We start from the raw sequence: 20,112 nt of genomic DNA on the forward strand, positions 1-20,112 counted from the left end.
CTGGAGAGAGAGACTGGAGGTAGAGACTGGAGAGAGAGAGACTTGAGAGAGAGACTGGAGGGAGAGACTGGAGAGAGAGACTGGAGGGAGAGACTGAAGAGAGAGAGACTGTAAGGAGAGAAAGAGACTGTAGAGAGACTGGAGAGAGAGACTGTAAGGAGAGAAAGAGACTGGAGAGAGACTGGAGAGAGACTTGAGGGAGAGATTGGAGGGAGAGACTGGAGGGAGAGACTGGAGAGAGAGACTAGGGAGAGACTGGAGGAGAGACTGGAGAGAGACTGGAGGGAGACTCTAGAGAGAGAGAGACTGTAAGGAGAGAGAGACTTGAGAGAGATACTGGAGGGTGAGACTGGAGGGAGAGACTAGAGGGAGAAACTGGAGAGAGAGACTTGAGGGAGAGACTGGAGAGAGAGACTGGAGAGAGAGATTGCAGAGAGAGACTGGAGAGAGGGACTCAAGGGAGAGACTTGAGGGAGAGACTAGAGGAGAGACTGGAGGGAGAGACTGGAGGAGAGACTGGAGGGAGAGACTAGAGAGAGAGACTGTAAGGAGAGAGAGACTTGAGAGAGATACTGGAGGGAGAGACTGGAGGGAGAGACTAGAGGGAGAAACTGGAGAGAGAGACTTGAGGGAGAGACTGGAGAGAGAGACTGGCGAGAGAGATTGCAGAGAGAGACTGGAGAGAGAGACTCGAGGGAGAGACTTGAGATAGAGACTAGAGGAGAGACTGGAGGGAGAGACTGGAGGAGAGACTGGATGGAGAAACTGGAGGGAGGGAGAGACTGGAGGGAGGGACTGGATAGAGAGACTGGAGGGGGAAAATGGAGAGAGGATTCGACTGACCGACCTCCAAACACCATCCAGGCTGCGCTGGGTTCTCCACAGCACCAAGGGGATCTTGTTTGGTGGAGGGTTTGTAGTGGTGAATCAGCAGAACATTGTTCGCACAACAGGAAGTGAGTTTCTCTAACTTCCTCTTTCAGATCAGTCAGTGGCATGACACATGATGGACAGAGCCTCCCCTTAATCGGGACGAAGAAGTGAAAGAAAACTCAAACAGGCAGGGGAGGAGGGAGAGAGAGGGAAAGAGAGAGGTATAAGGAGAGCGAGAGAGAGAGAGAGAGAGAGAGAGAGAGAGAGAGAGAGAAAGAAAGCGAGAGAGAGAGAGAAAGAGAAAGAGAGAGAGAATTTAGCCAGACAGCAACAATAACTTGAGATCTGCAAAATCCTCTTAGAAACCATGTGCTGCTGGTCAACCACACACACACACACACACACACACACACACACACACACACACACACACACACACACACACACACACACACACACAAACACACACACACACACACACACACACGCACACACATGCACACACAAACACACATACAATCTAACACACACTCAAGTGCATGTGTAAGTGAGTGTGTAAATTTGCATTCCCATGAGAGTGCGTGTGTTATTCCTCAGATCAGGAGTATTGGCTCAGGGCATAAAAGTGAAGGAAATGTCCTACAGGGTTAAAGTCCCCCTCTCCCTGAAGGACAATACAACTCAGGTTCAACAACTTCCAGTTCGCTCACTTGAAGAGATAACAAAACATGGGTCACAGTATTCCTCAAGACATCTTCGACTTTATGTTGACTTCCTTCTATTCGGCTCCAAAGGTGAAGGGTGGTCACACTCTTCACACACTTTCTCTGTCTGGCTCTGTTGTTGTCCCTCTGTCTTTCTCTTTGCTCCGTCTGCCTCCTTCTTTCTCATTTGTTTTTGCGGACTGATTCACTCAACGATGACATGTTGAGTGAATTCTAATGAATTCAGGCTGAATTCTAATGAAATCCTATATTCCATGTTTACCGGCTCTTTACAGGCTTCTCCCTGGCTGTTTTGAGACGTCTCCTTGTTGTGTTTGCTCAGACCAGCTGGTCTTTGAGTTGTATATTATTTTGTTAAACATGTAGACCAACAATGGCCCTCAACAGTCAAACAGTCCAGCTAAAACTCATAACATCTGCTAATACGGCGAATACTGCTACTAGTCCTAATACTGCCACTTCTGTTAATACTAGTAATACTGCTACTACTGCTACTGCTGCTACTACTCCCAAAACTTTTGACTATTTTCCGTATAATTATTGTCATAATTATTCTAAATAATTATTTAGATAATTGTAATAATAATATTAATAATTATAACAATAGTATTATGAATAATAATAGTATCATCAATATTGTTATTGATATGATTAGTATTATTCATATTTTTGTTATTATTGGTAGTAATAGTAGAAGTCTTAGAAGTACTATTGTTATTGTTATTGAGCCCCTACATCAGCATTGACTACAGATATGTCAGGATATTTGAAGCTATGAAATGTTACACATTGTGACTTTAAAGGTATCTGTTCCATTTGTGTGTACAATTCAGATAGTGCAGTAATACACAGATGATTGACATTCTTCAGTATCTTTCTCTAGTTTGTAAACCTGTTGGGGGCCAGGGGTTCCAGCTTTTTCCCTAAGGGGCAAAGGTCAATGATTAAAGGCATGATACTGTGTGATGACCTCGGTGGGTGTGAATAATTCCATTCTTTAACAGATTTCCACAGATTTCTGTACGTTCTCCTATATGTTACTCCAAAAAAGGAACAAGGAACAGCTTCCCAGTAATCTGGGCTGCCGTTGTAAGCTGCATGGAAAGCCTATATTAGCATGTGATTGCTAACAGAGCCACAGTGGCCTGTTTGTGTTTGAGGCCGCTGGCGTGACTGCTGCTGTATGCTGAGCCGTCGGATTGGTGTAAAAACACACACTTCTGCGAAGCCCACCTTAATCCTGACTCTGAAGAACAGTGGTGGGGTCGTCTGGGGGTCAACTGCTTTAGGAACGGTACAATGATTTGTTTAGATCCTCGAAAATCGGAGTTGAACCCAATCCCAGCATGCTCCTGCGTCAGAGGTTAGGTGAAGGTCACCCAGAGGTCAAAGCAGTGAGCCGCTAAAGGAATGGCATAACAAAAGCCTGGAATAGAATACAACATAATAAAATAGAACAGAATAGAATAGAACGGAATATAACATCATATAATATAACATATTAGAATAGAATAGAATAAACTGTATAGAATGGAATAGAACAGAAAACAATATTTACGTTTATATTTACATTTAGGGCATTTAGCAGACGCTTTTATCCAAAGCGACTTAAACTAAGTAAATATGTCCAAAGAAATAGCAACAATTTATCGCTGTCTTTACAGTAAGGATGGTCATAGAAACAAGTGCCAAGCACTAACAATTGCTAGGTTGACCCATTTCCCGTACAGAACAAAGATGGATGAGGGTAAGATGCTACACAATGCTAAGTACTATTCTTAAGTGCTAGGACGTACAACATACAATAGGTGCGTAAGATGGGTGTTTCAGGAGAGTAAGGGAGAAGGGGTGCTGGGGGGTAATGGCGGGGGCTATGCAGAGTCCAGGTGAACTCTGAACAGGTGAGTATTGACTCTTTTGGGGAAGCTGCTGAGCAACTCTGCAGTCCTGACATCGGCCGCGAGCTTGTACCACCATTACGGTGCCAAAACAGAGAAGAGTTGTGACTTGGTGGTGCGATCCTTGCTTGCTCTTTGAATAGAACAGAATAGAAACATAATATTATGGAAGATAATAGAACAGAACAGAATGGAAGAAAACAAAAGAATAGCACAGAATATAACTATATATAATTTAATACAAAATAACTGAATGAAACAGATTAGAAGAGAACTGATGTCATAGAATTTAATAGAATACAATATAGACTAATAGAAGACAAAGCAAAAACTGTCGGATTATATTTAGTAGTAAAGTAATATTTAACAATGGTGGTTTATTTGCAACCGATTGTGATTGTCATTCTAATATTTCCAATGGTTATTAATGAGACAGACAGACAAACATCACACAAAGCCTTTAATAGGGAGCGTCTGCCGTGTCGAATTTAAGGATGGTAGGGAAGGTTTATTTCAGGAATTTCACCACAACAGTTTCGCCAGACAGTTAAAGGGATTGTAACCCTTCTGTGGTCAAGGCTCAATGTCGGTTGGGCTCAATGTTGTTGCTTTGACATTTGCTTTAAATTGTTAGGGTAAAGTGTGAATTTTCTGGGAAAATACTAAAGAGATGGTGCTCTTCGATTTCAACTTTAGTGTCTTGTAAACTATTATAAATATATTTTTTTATTGTTATCCCTAACATCTATGAATAATTTCCCTGCAGCAGGATGAATTCCATGTACTCTGGCAAATACATTTCTGAATCCGAATCTAGTACAAGGTTCGATTACATGCTGACCAATGTTGCAGTAAAATCGTCCAGTTATATAAAGCGTGTTACTGGTTACAGACAGAGTGCTTGTCAGGCCCTGCGTTTCTGCAGGTAATGAGAAGCTCTTTACCTGCAGCTCATCTCCGCACGGATCAGAACCACGACTACTACTACTACTACTACTACTACTACTTAAACTAACAGTCTATGATTCAGTGCCAACACACACACACAAACACTTAATACAGAGGTACACTCAGAAACACAGAAACAAGAAAGCTGGCACACACACAAAGAACACACATAGAATGCATGCCCACAGACACAAACACACACACACAGACACACACACACACACAGACACACACACACACACACAGGCATACAGACGCACACACAAACTTATCCAGACACAACACAAGTGCAAGCTTGAACACTTTCAAACACACGTAGAATACATAATGTATGTGCACAAACACAAACAAACACACATGAACACACACATGAATACACACATGCGTTCATGGCAACATTCCTTAGTATAAATGCACACAAATCTTATCACCCACACAATCCAACACATTGACTCATGCACACACTTTCTGTCTCTCTTTCGCTCTCTCTCTCAGACACACAAACACTCACAAACACACGCACACACACACACAAACACACACACACACACACAAACACAAACACACACACACGCACACACACCCACACCCACACTATTTCCCATTCTTGGCTCATCCTGAGAGCTGGGGAAATGAGCTACAGGGAGTCTCAGTGTGCTATAGTTGATTAGTTATGACTTGATCTGCACTCAACATCTTCTCCTGGTTAATATTTCACACTCTGGCCCGGCTCTGTCTCTCTGACGACATCTACATGTCAGAAGCTGTAACTCACACACTCCCTCCCTGAAACCCTCACAGCGATGTCATAGCCGCCGACAGACCCACGAATAGGTCTACCGTGTGCAGAGACCGCCCTCCTCTGGTTAGGGAAGGGAACTGATCTTTACGCGTCTGCACACTGTGCTCTTCGAACTCTGTAAACTATCTCGCAGACTTTCGTTTCAGCTGAATTTCACCGTTTAGAATGATGTGCAAAGAATTCAATGCAAGAATAGCCTTTTGTGTTCCTTCCCTTTGTCCATTCAGCTAATAATATCATTATACTTAGAGGCCTGATAGTTATTATACTATTTTTTCCCACCAAAAGTTTTTCTGTTGGTTTTTGACTAGTTTAGTCAGCTGACTGTTTTCTGACTGTGACCTCAGTCGGGGGCAATGAGATAAACTTCCAAAGCGATTTGAAGTGAATCCGATCATGTTTTGACAGTACAAGCTATGTGACTTTGCGCCCCCCGCAGACGAATTGGTGCCAGCACTAGTTGTAATAGACACTGTGACGTCAACGCCTCAGGACACACACAACTTGCCAAGGGAGATGTCCTCAATGTGCACGACAAGTTTCCAGTTTCTGACACCTTTTGAAGCGGACTTGTTATTCAAAGAATACTAATCACTTATTAAAATTATAATATTTTGGCATTTCAATTTTGAATCAGGCAATCAGCAGACAGAGCAGGTTTATCAAATGGTGTGTAATTTGCACCTGTGGTTTTGAGAAGAAGGCAACATTCCCAGTGTCTTAGTAACACTGAAAAGCATACTTTTTGGATTGTGCTCTATTATAAAATAAAAGTGCACCCTGCTATGTGTTTTCTATCTTTCACTGAATGGTCCCCTGTAGCTCAACTGGTTGCCTTGCATTAAGGCTGCCAAGGTCAGTGGTGCAAATCCATCTCTTAATAGCATCAAATAGAATCAATGAATATCGTCTAAAATGTTCAAAAAAGGGGTTACGTTTAAACACAAATGCTTTGAAGAAAGTTATTATTTTTGGATTCCAAAAATTCCTTTTTTTGGATCATATTCCTTTATTAAAAGACGTTTGAGAATTGACCATCACGATGGACCACCAACACTGAACGCATTCATAATGTTATTTTTTTAATCTAAGAATATGATCACAAAACTGTAATGAAAAATAGAAAGGGATCAAAAAATGAATCAACACATTTACACTAAAAAGCATGTTTACGTGAACCAAATCAAGGTGGACTTAGATGTTGCCATTTGACCACCCCTGATCTCAGCCAATGAGGCTCAGAGGGCGTGGCCTTCCATTCACACCAGCCCCCATGGTGTTGTGTCTAGAGGTCCTGGAGACTGACACAGACATGGTCCATTGGCTCCTCTACGGCGCTAGTAATCTCTTCAGCCCACTTCCAGTCGCCCCCTTTCAACCAGACAGACAGAAGCTCCGGGGAGCTTGAAACTGTATACTTTAGCATTTATCGATTACATTTCCAGGATACATGTCAGGCTGAGAATCAATGGGCCTGGAAGTGAACACTATCTGGTGGAAGGAGATAGACATTCTTAATGCAAACTAGATTGAAGTGGCACCACCATCAGTGATGCAGAACTTTTTTAAACTAAATGAGCCCTTCTCAAGGTAGATATCACAGTGGTTCCACACATAATTCAATAAGGGCCGTCCTCCTACACCGCTCTGTCACTGAGCAACTGACGTTGCCAATTAGTGACATGTCAAAAATAGCTGAGAATACTGCATACAACATTAACATTATGCTAAATCTGGGGGGTACAAAACTAAATTTGATGACCTTCCACTTAGGTATAATTGCATCTCTATGTTGAGGAAGGGAGACGTCTTACATGATGCATGTGTATTATATTAGATTATGTTGTTTTTCAGACTGTTTTATCCAAAGAAAATGACAAAGAATACGTCTTTATATTAGAGCTACGCTCACCTCTGATGTATTCCACTTACAGTGCATTACTGTCATATTAAGCCTTTGAAAAGAAGGTGTTGCATCAATGAAAAAAACTGCTTATGAAAAGATAATCTTGAAAAAACATTACCCTACGTTGATACAATTTCATTATTGTTCCTTTTATTCCTGACTCAGCTCTTCTCAGTGTTGTGTGTTGTTCTGCCTTGCATGGTCTGTCTGTCTGTCTGTCTGTCTGTCTGTCTGTCTGTCTGTCTGTCTGTCTGTCTGTCTGTCTGTCTGCATGTCTATTATTGCTGCAGCCTCATTAATAATGTATCTATTGGACATTACCATACCAGTCATAATGCACTTAGCATATCATATTTACTGTTCCATAACACACTAGTCCTAATACACCTGTACCATAACACACTATTCATAATACACCTACTATATCATAACACACAATACATAATACGAGTACTATATCATAACACACAAGTCATAATACACCTACTATACCATAACACACAATACATAATACGAGTACTATATCATAACACACAAGTCATAATACACCTACTATATTATAACACACTATTTATAATACACCTACTATATCATAACACACTATTCATAATACACCTACTATATCATAACACACAAGTCATAATGCACCTACTATATCATAACACACAAGTCATAATACACCTACTATATCATAACACACAATACATAATACGAGTACTATATCATAACACACAAGTCATAATACACCTACTGTATCATAACACACTAGTCATAATACACCTGTACCGTAACACACTAGTCATCATACTATACCATAACACACTAGTCATAAAACCCCTACTATGACATAACACACAAGTTATAATAATCTGCCCCTTACTGTGCCTTAGTTATCACACACACTGCACACACAGTTACACACAAAAAAACACACACGTACACTGTGCATACAGTGAACCCATCAAAACATAACCAGAATACAAGGCATCAGAAATTACTAAAAGTTACATACATTGAGGAACTGTTAATAGGATGTCATCCTATGTTGGTCTTGTTGAATTTTAACAATGGTATGCAAATGACTTGAAATTGCTTCCAACCATCATTTCGTAGTTACTATAGCAACCAATCCAGTCTCTTCAGGGACTATTATCCTTAGCACTTACCTCAGACATCACAATTTTTGATGAGGAAGGGGAGGGGGGGTTAAGAGATCCAGCTTCTTAGCAGCGAAAGACAGATTTAGATCCAGGCGATGCAGTCATCTGTGTAAAATGAATTACTAGAGAGAATAAAACTAAATTGTAATTATTAAGCACATTTTTGTAAGGATCCCTATTGGGCCACTTCAATCACGACACTTCTAACCAGCAGACACAAACCCAGCACACACACACACATGCACACACACTGTGTGTGTGTGTGTGTGTGTGTGTGTGTGTGTGTGTGTGTGTGTGTTTCTGCTTGTGTGTGTGTGTGTGTGTGTGTGTGTGTGCCTTATATAATAAGTAAAAAAATCAGTGTTCTTCAAACTGTGTATAACAGGAGAAATTCAGACCTGTGTTTACCAGTATATCCATCACATCCTCCTCTTGTCCTATTCAGATTCACATATACACACATCGACTGCATCTAGAGGATAAGGGAGTAACAGAATGAGATTAAAGCTTATCAGGCTGAGCCGCACATTAAAGTCCTGTATCATAGACATAATGACTGCATAAACTAAAGCACAGCATGCTCTAGAAACAAGTAACAATGTACATCATCAAACGGATGATATCATCCCAGGTCGATCCCCATCTAGAGAGCACTTTGAATGTGACCCAAAAGACCATTAATATTACCCTAGCCTTAGCCCTAATGCTTTGCAATTTTAATGTACAATAAATAGATTAGACATTTGGTTAATTATGAAATATGTTTATTTGAACTATTCCAGTGCTAATGTCAAGTTTGTCAGTATCATTTGAAAAAAAAAAAGCCTGGCTAAATGTGAAGGTGAGATATCATTTTTGGATCTTATTCCGGTAATTGTACACCAATTATTGCCCGTTGAACTCTGATTTCATCAATCAATAAAACGCAGACACAGCCTCACCGTGCTCTGACTGAATAAATGCTGAAGCGTGACATCGACATGAAACCGGAACCAGGCAGCCCGTCATCACAGCACCTAAGTGAGGAGGATGCAGATCTCCAGCAGACCCCCCTACCTACGACCCCTCCCCCACGCAGGGCTCCTCCTGCACCTGATTGGTTGATTGGATGCGTGGACAATCTGGCAGCATGAAATATCATTTGTCCCCTGGGTAAGTGGAAGGAGGGGAGAACTGTAATGATTTCCATGAACACAGCTGTTGCCTGCACCCTGCAATTAACAGAGGCGCAAAGGCTGTCCTCTCCAGATGAATGGCCGTCAAACAAAGAGCCAGCCCTCCTCCAGCCGACCTGGCAGCCCTCGGGGGAAATGAAGCCAACTGTAGGGGATGGACCTCGCTTCATGTTTGCACAGGGCGCATCCATAAACCCTCTATCCAGCCGTCCATCCATCCATCCATCCATCCATCCATCCATCCATCCATCCATCCATCCATCCATCCAAAGAAAGATCAGTGATGGTGCTACAATAATCTGACCAGTGGTGCTCACCATCCCCCCGCCCCCACCAACACCACCACCACTCCCATCCCCCCTATCACACACACACATTTGCACATGCACGCATACACACACACACACACACACACACACACACACACACACAGAAACCTGCACATGCATTGATGCTTTCACACAACCCCACAAGCAAGCTTGCATGCATGCACACACACTTACGCCAACACACACACACACACAAATACAAAATATAAATATTACGTCCACACTCAGATATTATTCATGCTGGGAGAGGATAACAGCAGTGTGTACTGTATCCTTCAGGGAAGCACACGTTGCCAGAAGATGTTCTAACACTGACGTGCACATCACACAACCTATGGATCCCTGGGTGGAGAAACTAGATTACTAGTACAATCATTTAGCTGACTGTAAATTTATTTTATTATCGTTCCCTTTTCCCAATCTATTGTTTGTGTTCACCCTTTCTGCTGCTTACACTGAGCCAATACTGAGCTGTTCCATTGCATTTCCCATCTGAAATGCGGCGTTCAACTGTATATTGATAGGGTTTATGAAATATAAATGTGGCAACAACTTACAGTCAGAGTCATTGTGACAAATGCATTGCATATTAAAATGAATATTGACGCCATAAAGGATGGTTTTCTTGACTGGGGTTACTGCCTGAGTCATGTAGGAGGGCTTATTAATAATTCAGCTGTCCACATTGATTTGTCCTTCAGTTTCACTGCAGTGGACGTGAACACCTCCCTCATCTACGGACAGCGTTCATCTTCTGCGTGCGTTCATCTTCTCGCAAGACCTGGACAATACGCATCTAACAACAAAGACAAACAGTTCGATACAGACATGCACACACCCAACCCAAAAATAATCTCATCCATTCACGAAAATACAACATTTTATGATTACAATCCATTATTTCAGGAGCACCATTGCAATAGAGTTATTTGTGTACTTAAAATGTTTAAAAGCATAAATTGTGACATATATGTGCATCCCCATATGACTATTAAAATAATAACACTATTATAGCAGCAATAATACATTCTTCCTCAACGTCAGACCTTAAGGTTAACCACAGGCACACTGAGGGTTGGAGGTGAACATAACATGGAGCCAGACAGCAGTGATGGGGTTAATCCTACATGATAGCATTCCTCCACTACCTTCAAACAGCACGGTCACCTTGGCCTGCTGGGTGTGTATGGAAGCCAGGGAGAGACAGAGAGAGAGTCTATGTATGTGCCCATGGATCATTCCATGTGGGTCTGTGGAGAGAGTGACGTAAGGAAAGGAGGGAGGAAAGAGGACGTTGAATCGGAATTGTGGCGATTTCAAGTTGCGAGGGAACAATTCTGGAGAAAAAGGGCGTAGCCAGGAACACGTGACAGCTGATTGATATTTAGGGGCAGTGTTGGTAATGTTAGATGTCTCTTGATCAGTGAGGGTCTGAACAGTGGGGGGGAGGGTGGGAACTATTTGTAAGAAACTATTTCTGATTTTGTCTGCTACAATGGTAAACAGAAAGAAAAGAGACTACTCATAGTGAAGTTGTGTTGAACTTTTGATCAAATTCCACCATTGTGCTATTTCTGTATCAAAAAATACGAACCGTTGCCAAGTAAAGTACAGATTTTATTATTAGCTGATGGAACATCTAGACAAGCTCACATTGAATCTGACACTCTCACACACACACACACACACACACACAGACACACACACAGACACACACACACACACACACACAGACACACACACACACACTCACACACACACTCACACTCACACACACACTCACACACACACTCACACACACACACACTCACACACACACACACACACACACACACACACTCCCTCCCCATCCTTAATCGTTGCTGTATTTCTCTCTCTGGTCCTCGATCAAATCTCTCCATTCCTCAAAGCACGATTCATTTTGGGTTATACATATTGTGCTGTCTGTGTTTAGAGTCCAGGGTCTATATTAGTTTGAACTCAACAGCTGCAGTTTGAGTCACAGCTGTTTGAAAAAGTCCCTTTTCCAACACAGACAAGCATATAACCTCCCAAAAGATAATAATAATGATAATAATAATAATGATAATAATAATAATAATAATAATAATAATAATAATAATAATAATAATAATAATAATAATAATAACCATCTAACTGGCTGAAATGCATCCCTCCAAAATATAATCTGTTTACAGTTAATCATCATGGAATGCAAATAGTACAGTTTATGTAATTACATATTAAGAGCTTCCATTCAAACCTTCATGTAGCTTGATTGTAGCCTATGTTTCGCTGCACAATGAAAACTGTCATGGATCTATATATTCTAAGTTTGTGGTTTTAATAGAACAAATTATCATTGATAGTCTACCATAACAGATTAATGATTGACAGAATCAACAGTCAACCAAATGCCAACCTCACCTAACGAGAGTCCAATAAAATGAGAGGGTGGGGCTCTCAATGGGTTTTAAAGCCCCATTTTGGTTGTTGTCCTTGACAATTGCTTGTGTGTGTGTGTGTGTGTGTGTGTGTGTGTTTCTGTGTGTGTTTGTGTGTTTATGATATATGGTAAAAAAACAACTACCCTTGAAAGTAATACCCTTTACTCTCAGATAATTGACTGTTCACATCCCAGACCTCTACAAACACACACACACACACACACAATCACACACACACACACACATACACACACACACACATACACACACACACACACACACACACACACACACACAATCACACACACACACACACACACACACACACACACACACACACACACACACACACACACCTACACACACACACACACGTACACACACATGCATTTAGCCTCGCAACAACATTGCCACAATCAAGTCCACCAATGCTATTCCATGTAAGAAAAAAATAATATCACATGTCACACATATTGCATTTCATGTATGTAGGCTAATCAGTGCAATGCCACGTATGCTCAGCATCCAGTCACCGACTCGCCTTGGGTACCAGCAGGCCATGTATATCCTGGTAGCCAGCAGAGGCTAACATCCACCGACTCATCCCCGCCCCGCCCACCACTCTTCCTCTTCCACACATTCTCCCAGACTGGAACGTACTGTCGTGTGTTGAACCCTCGGTGTGCTCTGAATTTCGCTCACATTGTCAAATAACGGTAAGTCAAACTATTACATATTTTTGTCATTCGTTGTACCATGTCTCTCGGTCATTGTATGCGTATTGTCGGCTTCGGCGAAGCCGTAGATAATCTCCATCATCGAGTGATATGAGGCTCATTTATACGCGATTCATCGGCGTTAAAAGTGACACTGTCGAAACTGTTGCTGTATGCACGATGGGTAATCATCTGATCTTTGTGATTCATTTGACACATGAGAGTGGGTTGGGTACCCTGTCGCTTAAACGAGCCTGGACCATTAGCCCGTAAAAGTAAGAGCGCGAATATATGTTTTGAATCCACATTTTAACCTTGACAACCCATCTCCAGTGAAGCAGAGCAACCGAATGGGATTTATAAATTGATTGTCATAAGCTAAAATGTCAGTGCATCCGCTTTTCTTGGTGAAATCAAAGCTCAGATAGGCGGGTTATCCTTGACAGGCCCACGGTAGGCCTTTTGGTGCTGGCTGCCACCTTGCTCCGTAATCGGGAACATAGTCGGTTATAGTTGACAGGTTATAAATCCACCCCGAAAAGCCCACAGAATAAGAAGCCATGTAATGCGTCAACCTATTTTTCATCCTATTTTTTTTCCAACTGATTCATTGGCAATTTTTATTTAGGTTTAAGAGCTGATATTTAGCTTACAGTAAACCCTAAATAATTGATCAGAACTGATCAGTCCTTATTTTTAAAAAAGGCATTATTACTAAAAAGGCCTAGGCCTACTAAATGGCAAAAACAAACAAACACCGCAATAGCCCCAATGAATTTAATTTAGTCCTATGCAAATGTAATCTGACGCCATTTCGATGACTTCATATTATTTTACTGCTAGGTTACTTTTTTTATGTAGGCTATGTTTCTTTATTAGTATGATTATATAATGCTTACAATCCCGTCATGTTAACTATTTCAGAAAAATAACTATGACTAACTTTCTTGGCAAAACTATCTCACCAGAGTCCACCTGAATTCAGTCATCCCTTGCAGCAATACATCGATTTGGTGGCCCCTTAGAGCCTGAAACTAAAACTTTAATACTCACAAGTGTATGATGCATTTTATACTTTTGAGAGAGTCATGCAAGTTAAGGTTAACATATTTTAAACAAAGTATTTTCTTAATGGTTAAAACGTTCCCATTGCTAAGATTGCACCCTTAGCTCCACACAGGCTTGTTTTCATCATGGCCAATGATGGTTCAGGGCATGTGTCTCTTTGCGCTGAGCTCAGCAATATTGGATGGGCTGGGGCGTGGATAGATGCAGTGCTAAGGAATCATTTTCTACTCGCTTTGCTTCCGCTCTGGTCTTTGCATTCTTAAAGTAAAGTGATAGTATTACTATTGTCGTGCTCTCCTTCATCGTTCTTGCACACACGTTTTGTGCTGACCATGCTACTGGCCACAGGATTTTTATTTGTGATGGGGAAGATGGAATGGACCCATGGAGCCAAAATGGGATCTAATCAATCAAATATTGTTGTTAATGTACGGAACATTCTACAAACAAACACAGCAAATGAGGGCACTTTTGTAACACTGGAAACAAACATCCACCGATCATTGGTAAATGATAGAGAGCCGACCCCTTGGCTACACCCCAGGTACTCAGCAACCCCTAATAAAGAGACAGCAAGATGAATCACCCAGCCTCATCCTAATTCACCATGCACGCATCCTACTGCCACAGCTGCCACAAAACGACAGTCTGCTGTAAAGGTGATTCCAGTCGACTTGACCAATCAGGGTAACCAATTAGTCGGGTCTCATTGTTTTGCTTGGAGAATTAATCCCTGGTGTTTATTTACGAACTGCTCTCAGCTCAGCTCGTTGTAGCTCCTCCCAGCCAATAAAAAGGACAGGTGATTTTCTGCATGGTTGGACTTTTAGGAGGGGGCGTGATTGAACCATGAACCACTGAACCGTGTCACCATTGCTTTGATTTCAGATCTACTGTTTGATGCACATGCTATACCGGTAGTAACGTCTGTCGCTGGTGTTTGTGTTTGGTTATTGACTGTACATATCAGTTGTCACGGCTCTATGCAGTGATGACACCTGTCTTCGGCAGATCACTGACAAGCTTAAGGATGACGACTTAATTGGTAAGAGTAGAATGGTACAGAGTTAATTAGCTGGTGTTACCTAGCATCCCTTGTAGCATTGCCTTGAGAGAAGGACGAAATTCACGCTTCAACAGCATCCAATAGATCACCTTCATGGCAGCATGCAATAGCGTCATTTGTTCTAGATATTTATCAAATATGTCCATAACGGGTCAATTGTTGATTGTGTGCCAAGTGAAAATAATTGCATTCGGTGATATATCTATGGTTTGATGCATTATAACTGCTAATGCTGAGTAGACCACTCATCAAGAACACAGTCAGTGATTCTTACCACTGTTAAATGGCCATTTTGGGGCCTCTTGCAACCAGATTAAATGGTTCTCCTTAATGCTCAGTGTGTTAAGGGAATTTACATCAACAACGAAAGAACAAACATTCCCATGACATTTATTCAAACTTACAAATCTGGTTATTCAAATCATTCTTATTGAACAACCATTGGTATCCAATTTAGCATGCGGCCAGAGTGTTTTGGTCTTGCCCTAACATTGGCGCTGCTTTAGATATGAGGATGAACATTATTGCAGTCATCAATTATACATCTGATTCAGTGTAGCAAACTATCTAAATACATGCTTGGAAGTTTACCGAACTTCTGAATTATTAACAAAATTATTTTGCTCTACTGTAGCGCCAGAAATATAATATCAGGAATATAATTAATTGAATCATTTCTGCCTGACCTTCTCATGGCCTTTCCCCCATCACACTTGATGCTATTTCCTACGTTTTTGTTAAAATGGAAATGTCAACCTGCCATAGGCATTATTCCTTCACACTGTTAGCCAGCTGTTCTCAGCCAGGGTGAGCAGGATCAAGTAGAGTCATGTATACAGCCCCTCTGAAAAACATTTGTAGGACACGTCTGCTTTTACACACACACACACACACACACACACACACACACACACACACACACAGACACATACACACCCGCACACGCGCCCACACGCACACGAGCACACAGCACACACACCCGCAGAAAATATGCAGAAGCATATTTACACATAGGGCTGCTAGATTATGGGAAAAATCATAATCACGATTCTTTTGGTCAGTATTGAAATCACCATTATCGATTATTCAAACGATTATTTTTGAGTTTGAAAACATGCATTTATTCAGCATGTCTCTCCCCAAAAAAACTTTGTAACTGAGAACTTTGAACTTTTGCCTAACCCAAAATACACAAAATGGTCAAAAAGAAAATGTTACAATCTAAAATAATATACAGATGTGTATCCAGCTGTTCTGCCCTTTCTATAAAACATATAAAAAATATATATATATTATGTTAATTTTGTGATCATCGTGAAAATTTGTTTAATCGCCCAGCCCTATTTGCACATGCAGCATAACTGTAAACATGCAATCCCATGTGTAAGCAATCATGCACACACATAAACACACACGCAAACACACATCCACATCCACAAAGTGTTTTGAGTCCATAAAAAGGCCACTGTCCTCTGAGCCGGCATTCAAAACGGTGGCTGCAAACGGCGGTATACCGCCCACACCGGATCCCTTTCCTCTCGTGCTTTCTCCTTGATATGGCAAACTCCTACTCACCATCAGCCAACACGTACTCACAAACGTCATAAAGAGAGCACTGCTGTTCTCGTACAAATCTGGAGAAAGAAAAACCCACACAGGATTACAGCAATGCTTCCCAACGTGCATGCTCTGCTGTTATTCACATAAATGGATCATTAACTAAGCAAATGGAGAAATGATGAGAGTACAGGCGTGATACATCTGCTATCCAGTTTAGAGACTAGTCATGTACTGACAATGGACTTGGGAGTGTGATAATTTTAAGCCATCTAATGTCTGCACTGCTACAGTGTTGCAGTAGAAATGTAAGGTGCAGTTGTATTAGGATCATGCTTATCAAGCAATTCTTTGTTTTACATATTCTGTGTACACAGAGAGTGTAAATGATTAAGACTTTATTTATTGAGACTATTTCACCATCTATTCTGCTTCATAACACTAGAGGGAAGAACATTAACTGCAGGAGAGCTAATTGCTTGAGATGTGATTACAACTAGAGACACGACAACCCTGAGTTTGCCAGTGTCCTGGTTTTAGGCTTAGAATCTTTTGTAAACACGTTTAATTATCATAGTAATTACTTAGTTTGTCAAAAATTCTCCAAAATGTTCTGGCACCTTTTGGATTTTTGAGATTTAAAGTTCACTTTAAATCTCAACTGCTGCCTTAAAGTGAGCATTTCATTTTTTTTCCCATGTCATGAAATGGGTCACCCAGTTCTCTGAACCAAATATAGGCTGACGCATTATGTGTAAAGCCTATTTATACTTTTAAAAGTTTGTCCGGGTCTTTTATCAGAAGTGTGCTATTTCGATCACTGAGGAAGATGTGAAAAACCACAGCTAGGTCTGCTGTAGGACTAAATGTTGAGCATTGTTGATCCATAGATACACTGTGACTTGAATTTCAGGCATTATATTATGCTGTTGTTGTCGGTTAGTTGAAAACTATGTCAATATGAGAGTTATGGAATCAGATACTGGTGTACCTTGGTTTCTATTTTACAAGGTAGTTTGACACCTATACATTTTTACATCATGAGTACATTTTTTGTAAACAGCTTTTAAAAAATACAGGTGTTGAATAGGTTGTGTAGTTTTAAAAACAATAATATACAGCTTTAATTTGGAGAAGTCCAAGGAAAAAAACATTTATTAGGGCTCGCTGGGTAAGCAGTACCTAATGTAAAATATCAGTAGAAACATATTATGCATATTAAGCATATGGGTGGGGGGGGGCATGGATTATATCGGGGCCGTGGACCCCCCTGGCTCCCCCTTGGGGGCACCAAGTGCCAACTTGAGTCCATTGTTTGAGGCACTGAAACATGTGAAACAACTCTGTTGTGTTGCTGATGAATGTGTTTGATTTGTATTTGCTTTTTTAGGATGAATGTATGCACCAAGGATCTTAAGTATAGTTGCCCATAAACAAAAACAATGTTTACATCTTAGAAGAGACATTGCTTTCACTTGAGTTGGACCACCTATTTAAGTTTTTGGTAGCAGTTTATTTTATCATAAGATAAGTTAGTTCATTCATATGTTATGCAGAAATCGATTTGAGTAGGCTAAATAAGGCTCAAACTTACAAGGCTCAAATTTTTAGCAAAGAGGTGGAAGGGCTGTATGCCTCTGAAGGTCATCGGGTCAAACGTGTTTTCTTGTCTAGGATCTAAAGCAGTTTCATCATGTTACACAAAAGGCTTTCTCACGGAAGGGCATTTGTCTCCATTTACAAGGGCACAACTTATCAAATAAATGACTTGGAGCTCAAAATGTGAGACATAACGCATGTTTTTGAAACACACATTTTATTCAAAAGCTACACTGTCGAAAAAATCTCAGAATATATAAAACGTGTGAGTCAGTGTTGTTTTGCTTGCAGCCATAGTTGGTCATGTACTGGAAGTGGCATACTCAATTGTTCCTGATAATTGTCTCAGACAGGCTTGTTTGTGCATGATGGGCTAAATTTAGACACGCTTGGGTTTGTTTGAGTTTTTAAATACAGTTACAAGAGAGTGAAGGAGGTCCTAAATACAATGCCAATGCGTGACATATTTCATGTATGTTGCAATTTTCTGTATGTAATTTAATTGTGAGGATTTATCTTTAATATCAGAGGAGGAAGTGACTTTTAAAACACAATGTGATGTTACTGGCCCAGAATATGTCAACTCTGTAAGCATATGCTGTTGTGCTAATTTTGGCCTATCTATGCGTGTTGCTGACGCGTCAGACGCTGAAAAAGCTATTAGAATATTAGGTGTCAGACCATGACTGTGTCTGTTTGGCTGCATGTTGTATTTCTGCCTTTTGCATGTAAGACATCTCTCGACCTTACGTATCACCTCTGCATACAATGGCACACTTCTTCCCTTCTGGCCTTTAATTATGTCCCTCAATGCCCTAGCCTCCGTATGTCAGCAGGCTGAGGGCAGATGCAAGCCCCCTGTAATACCCTTGCATCACAATATCCAGATGGGGGGGGGGGATGTGCCAGTAACATTTGTCATGCTAAATACAGATAACTGATGCAGCAGCCACACATGCTTATTATGCTGTTGTTTGCCATCTGCAATTGCCTTCCCCTCTATGTGTAGCACTGGACTGTTTCTCTATCTCTCTCTCTCTCTCTCTCTCTCTCTCTCTCTCTCTCTCTCTCTCTCTCTCTCTCTCTCTCTTTTTCTCTCTCTCTCTCTCTCTCTCTCTCTCTCTCTCTCTCTCTGTCTCTCTTGCTCTCTCTCTCCCTGCCACTCTCTTCCTCTCCCCTCCCTCTCAGAAATGCTGCAATGCGTCTCGCTCAGCCAGGACTGGGTCAGTGTAACTCGCCTGGCGGAGGAAGGCTGATAAGCAGCTCCATAGAGACAGCAAATACAGAGCATCGTTTTTGTATCATTGATGCGATTCTATAAGAAGTATCACAGTGGCAGGATTCAACCCATCAGAGTACTTCGGTGGTCGATGCCAGGGAAATAAGCTCGAGAGCTCCTGCATTGGTATTTGGTGTGATCCAATGACTACTATTTACAGTTAGAAATTAGCTTAAAACCCCCAATCTTGGATCCAGCCGTCCCACTATGTTTTAGCACCACTTCTGGGGGGAAACGGCACAGAGCCTGAGACCAAAAATGAAAGGGGCAGAGTTACGCCTTGTTTCCTGTTTCGTTGCAAGAAATTCTACAGAGGAAAACTCATTGGCGTGAGTGGAGGAAGCTTTTAAATGGGGATTTTAATAGGCATAGAGTGGCCAGTCTACGCAGGGTGGATTTGAGATCTCAACAGACACTTTTTTTTTAATTACAATTTATGTCCAAAATACCCACCTTCAGCAACATGATTGGAAGTAGTAAATATGAAGCAAAATAAAATTATCACAGATTTGAGATTGTCTAACATGTAATCTAAAGTCTGATTTATGAAACTAAGAATCCCCA

The sequence above is a fragment of the Pollachius pollachius genome (assembly GCF_949987615.1).
Source record: "Pollachius pollachius genome assembly, chromosome: 5".
Classification (NCBI taxonomy): Eukaryota; Metazoa; Chordata; class Actinopteri; order Gadiformes; family Gadidae; genus Pollachius; species Pollachius pollachius.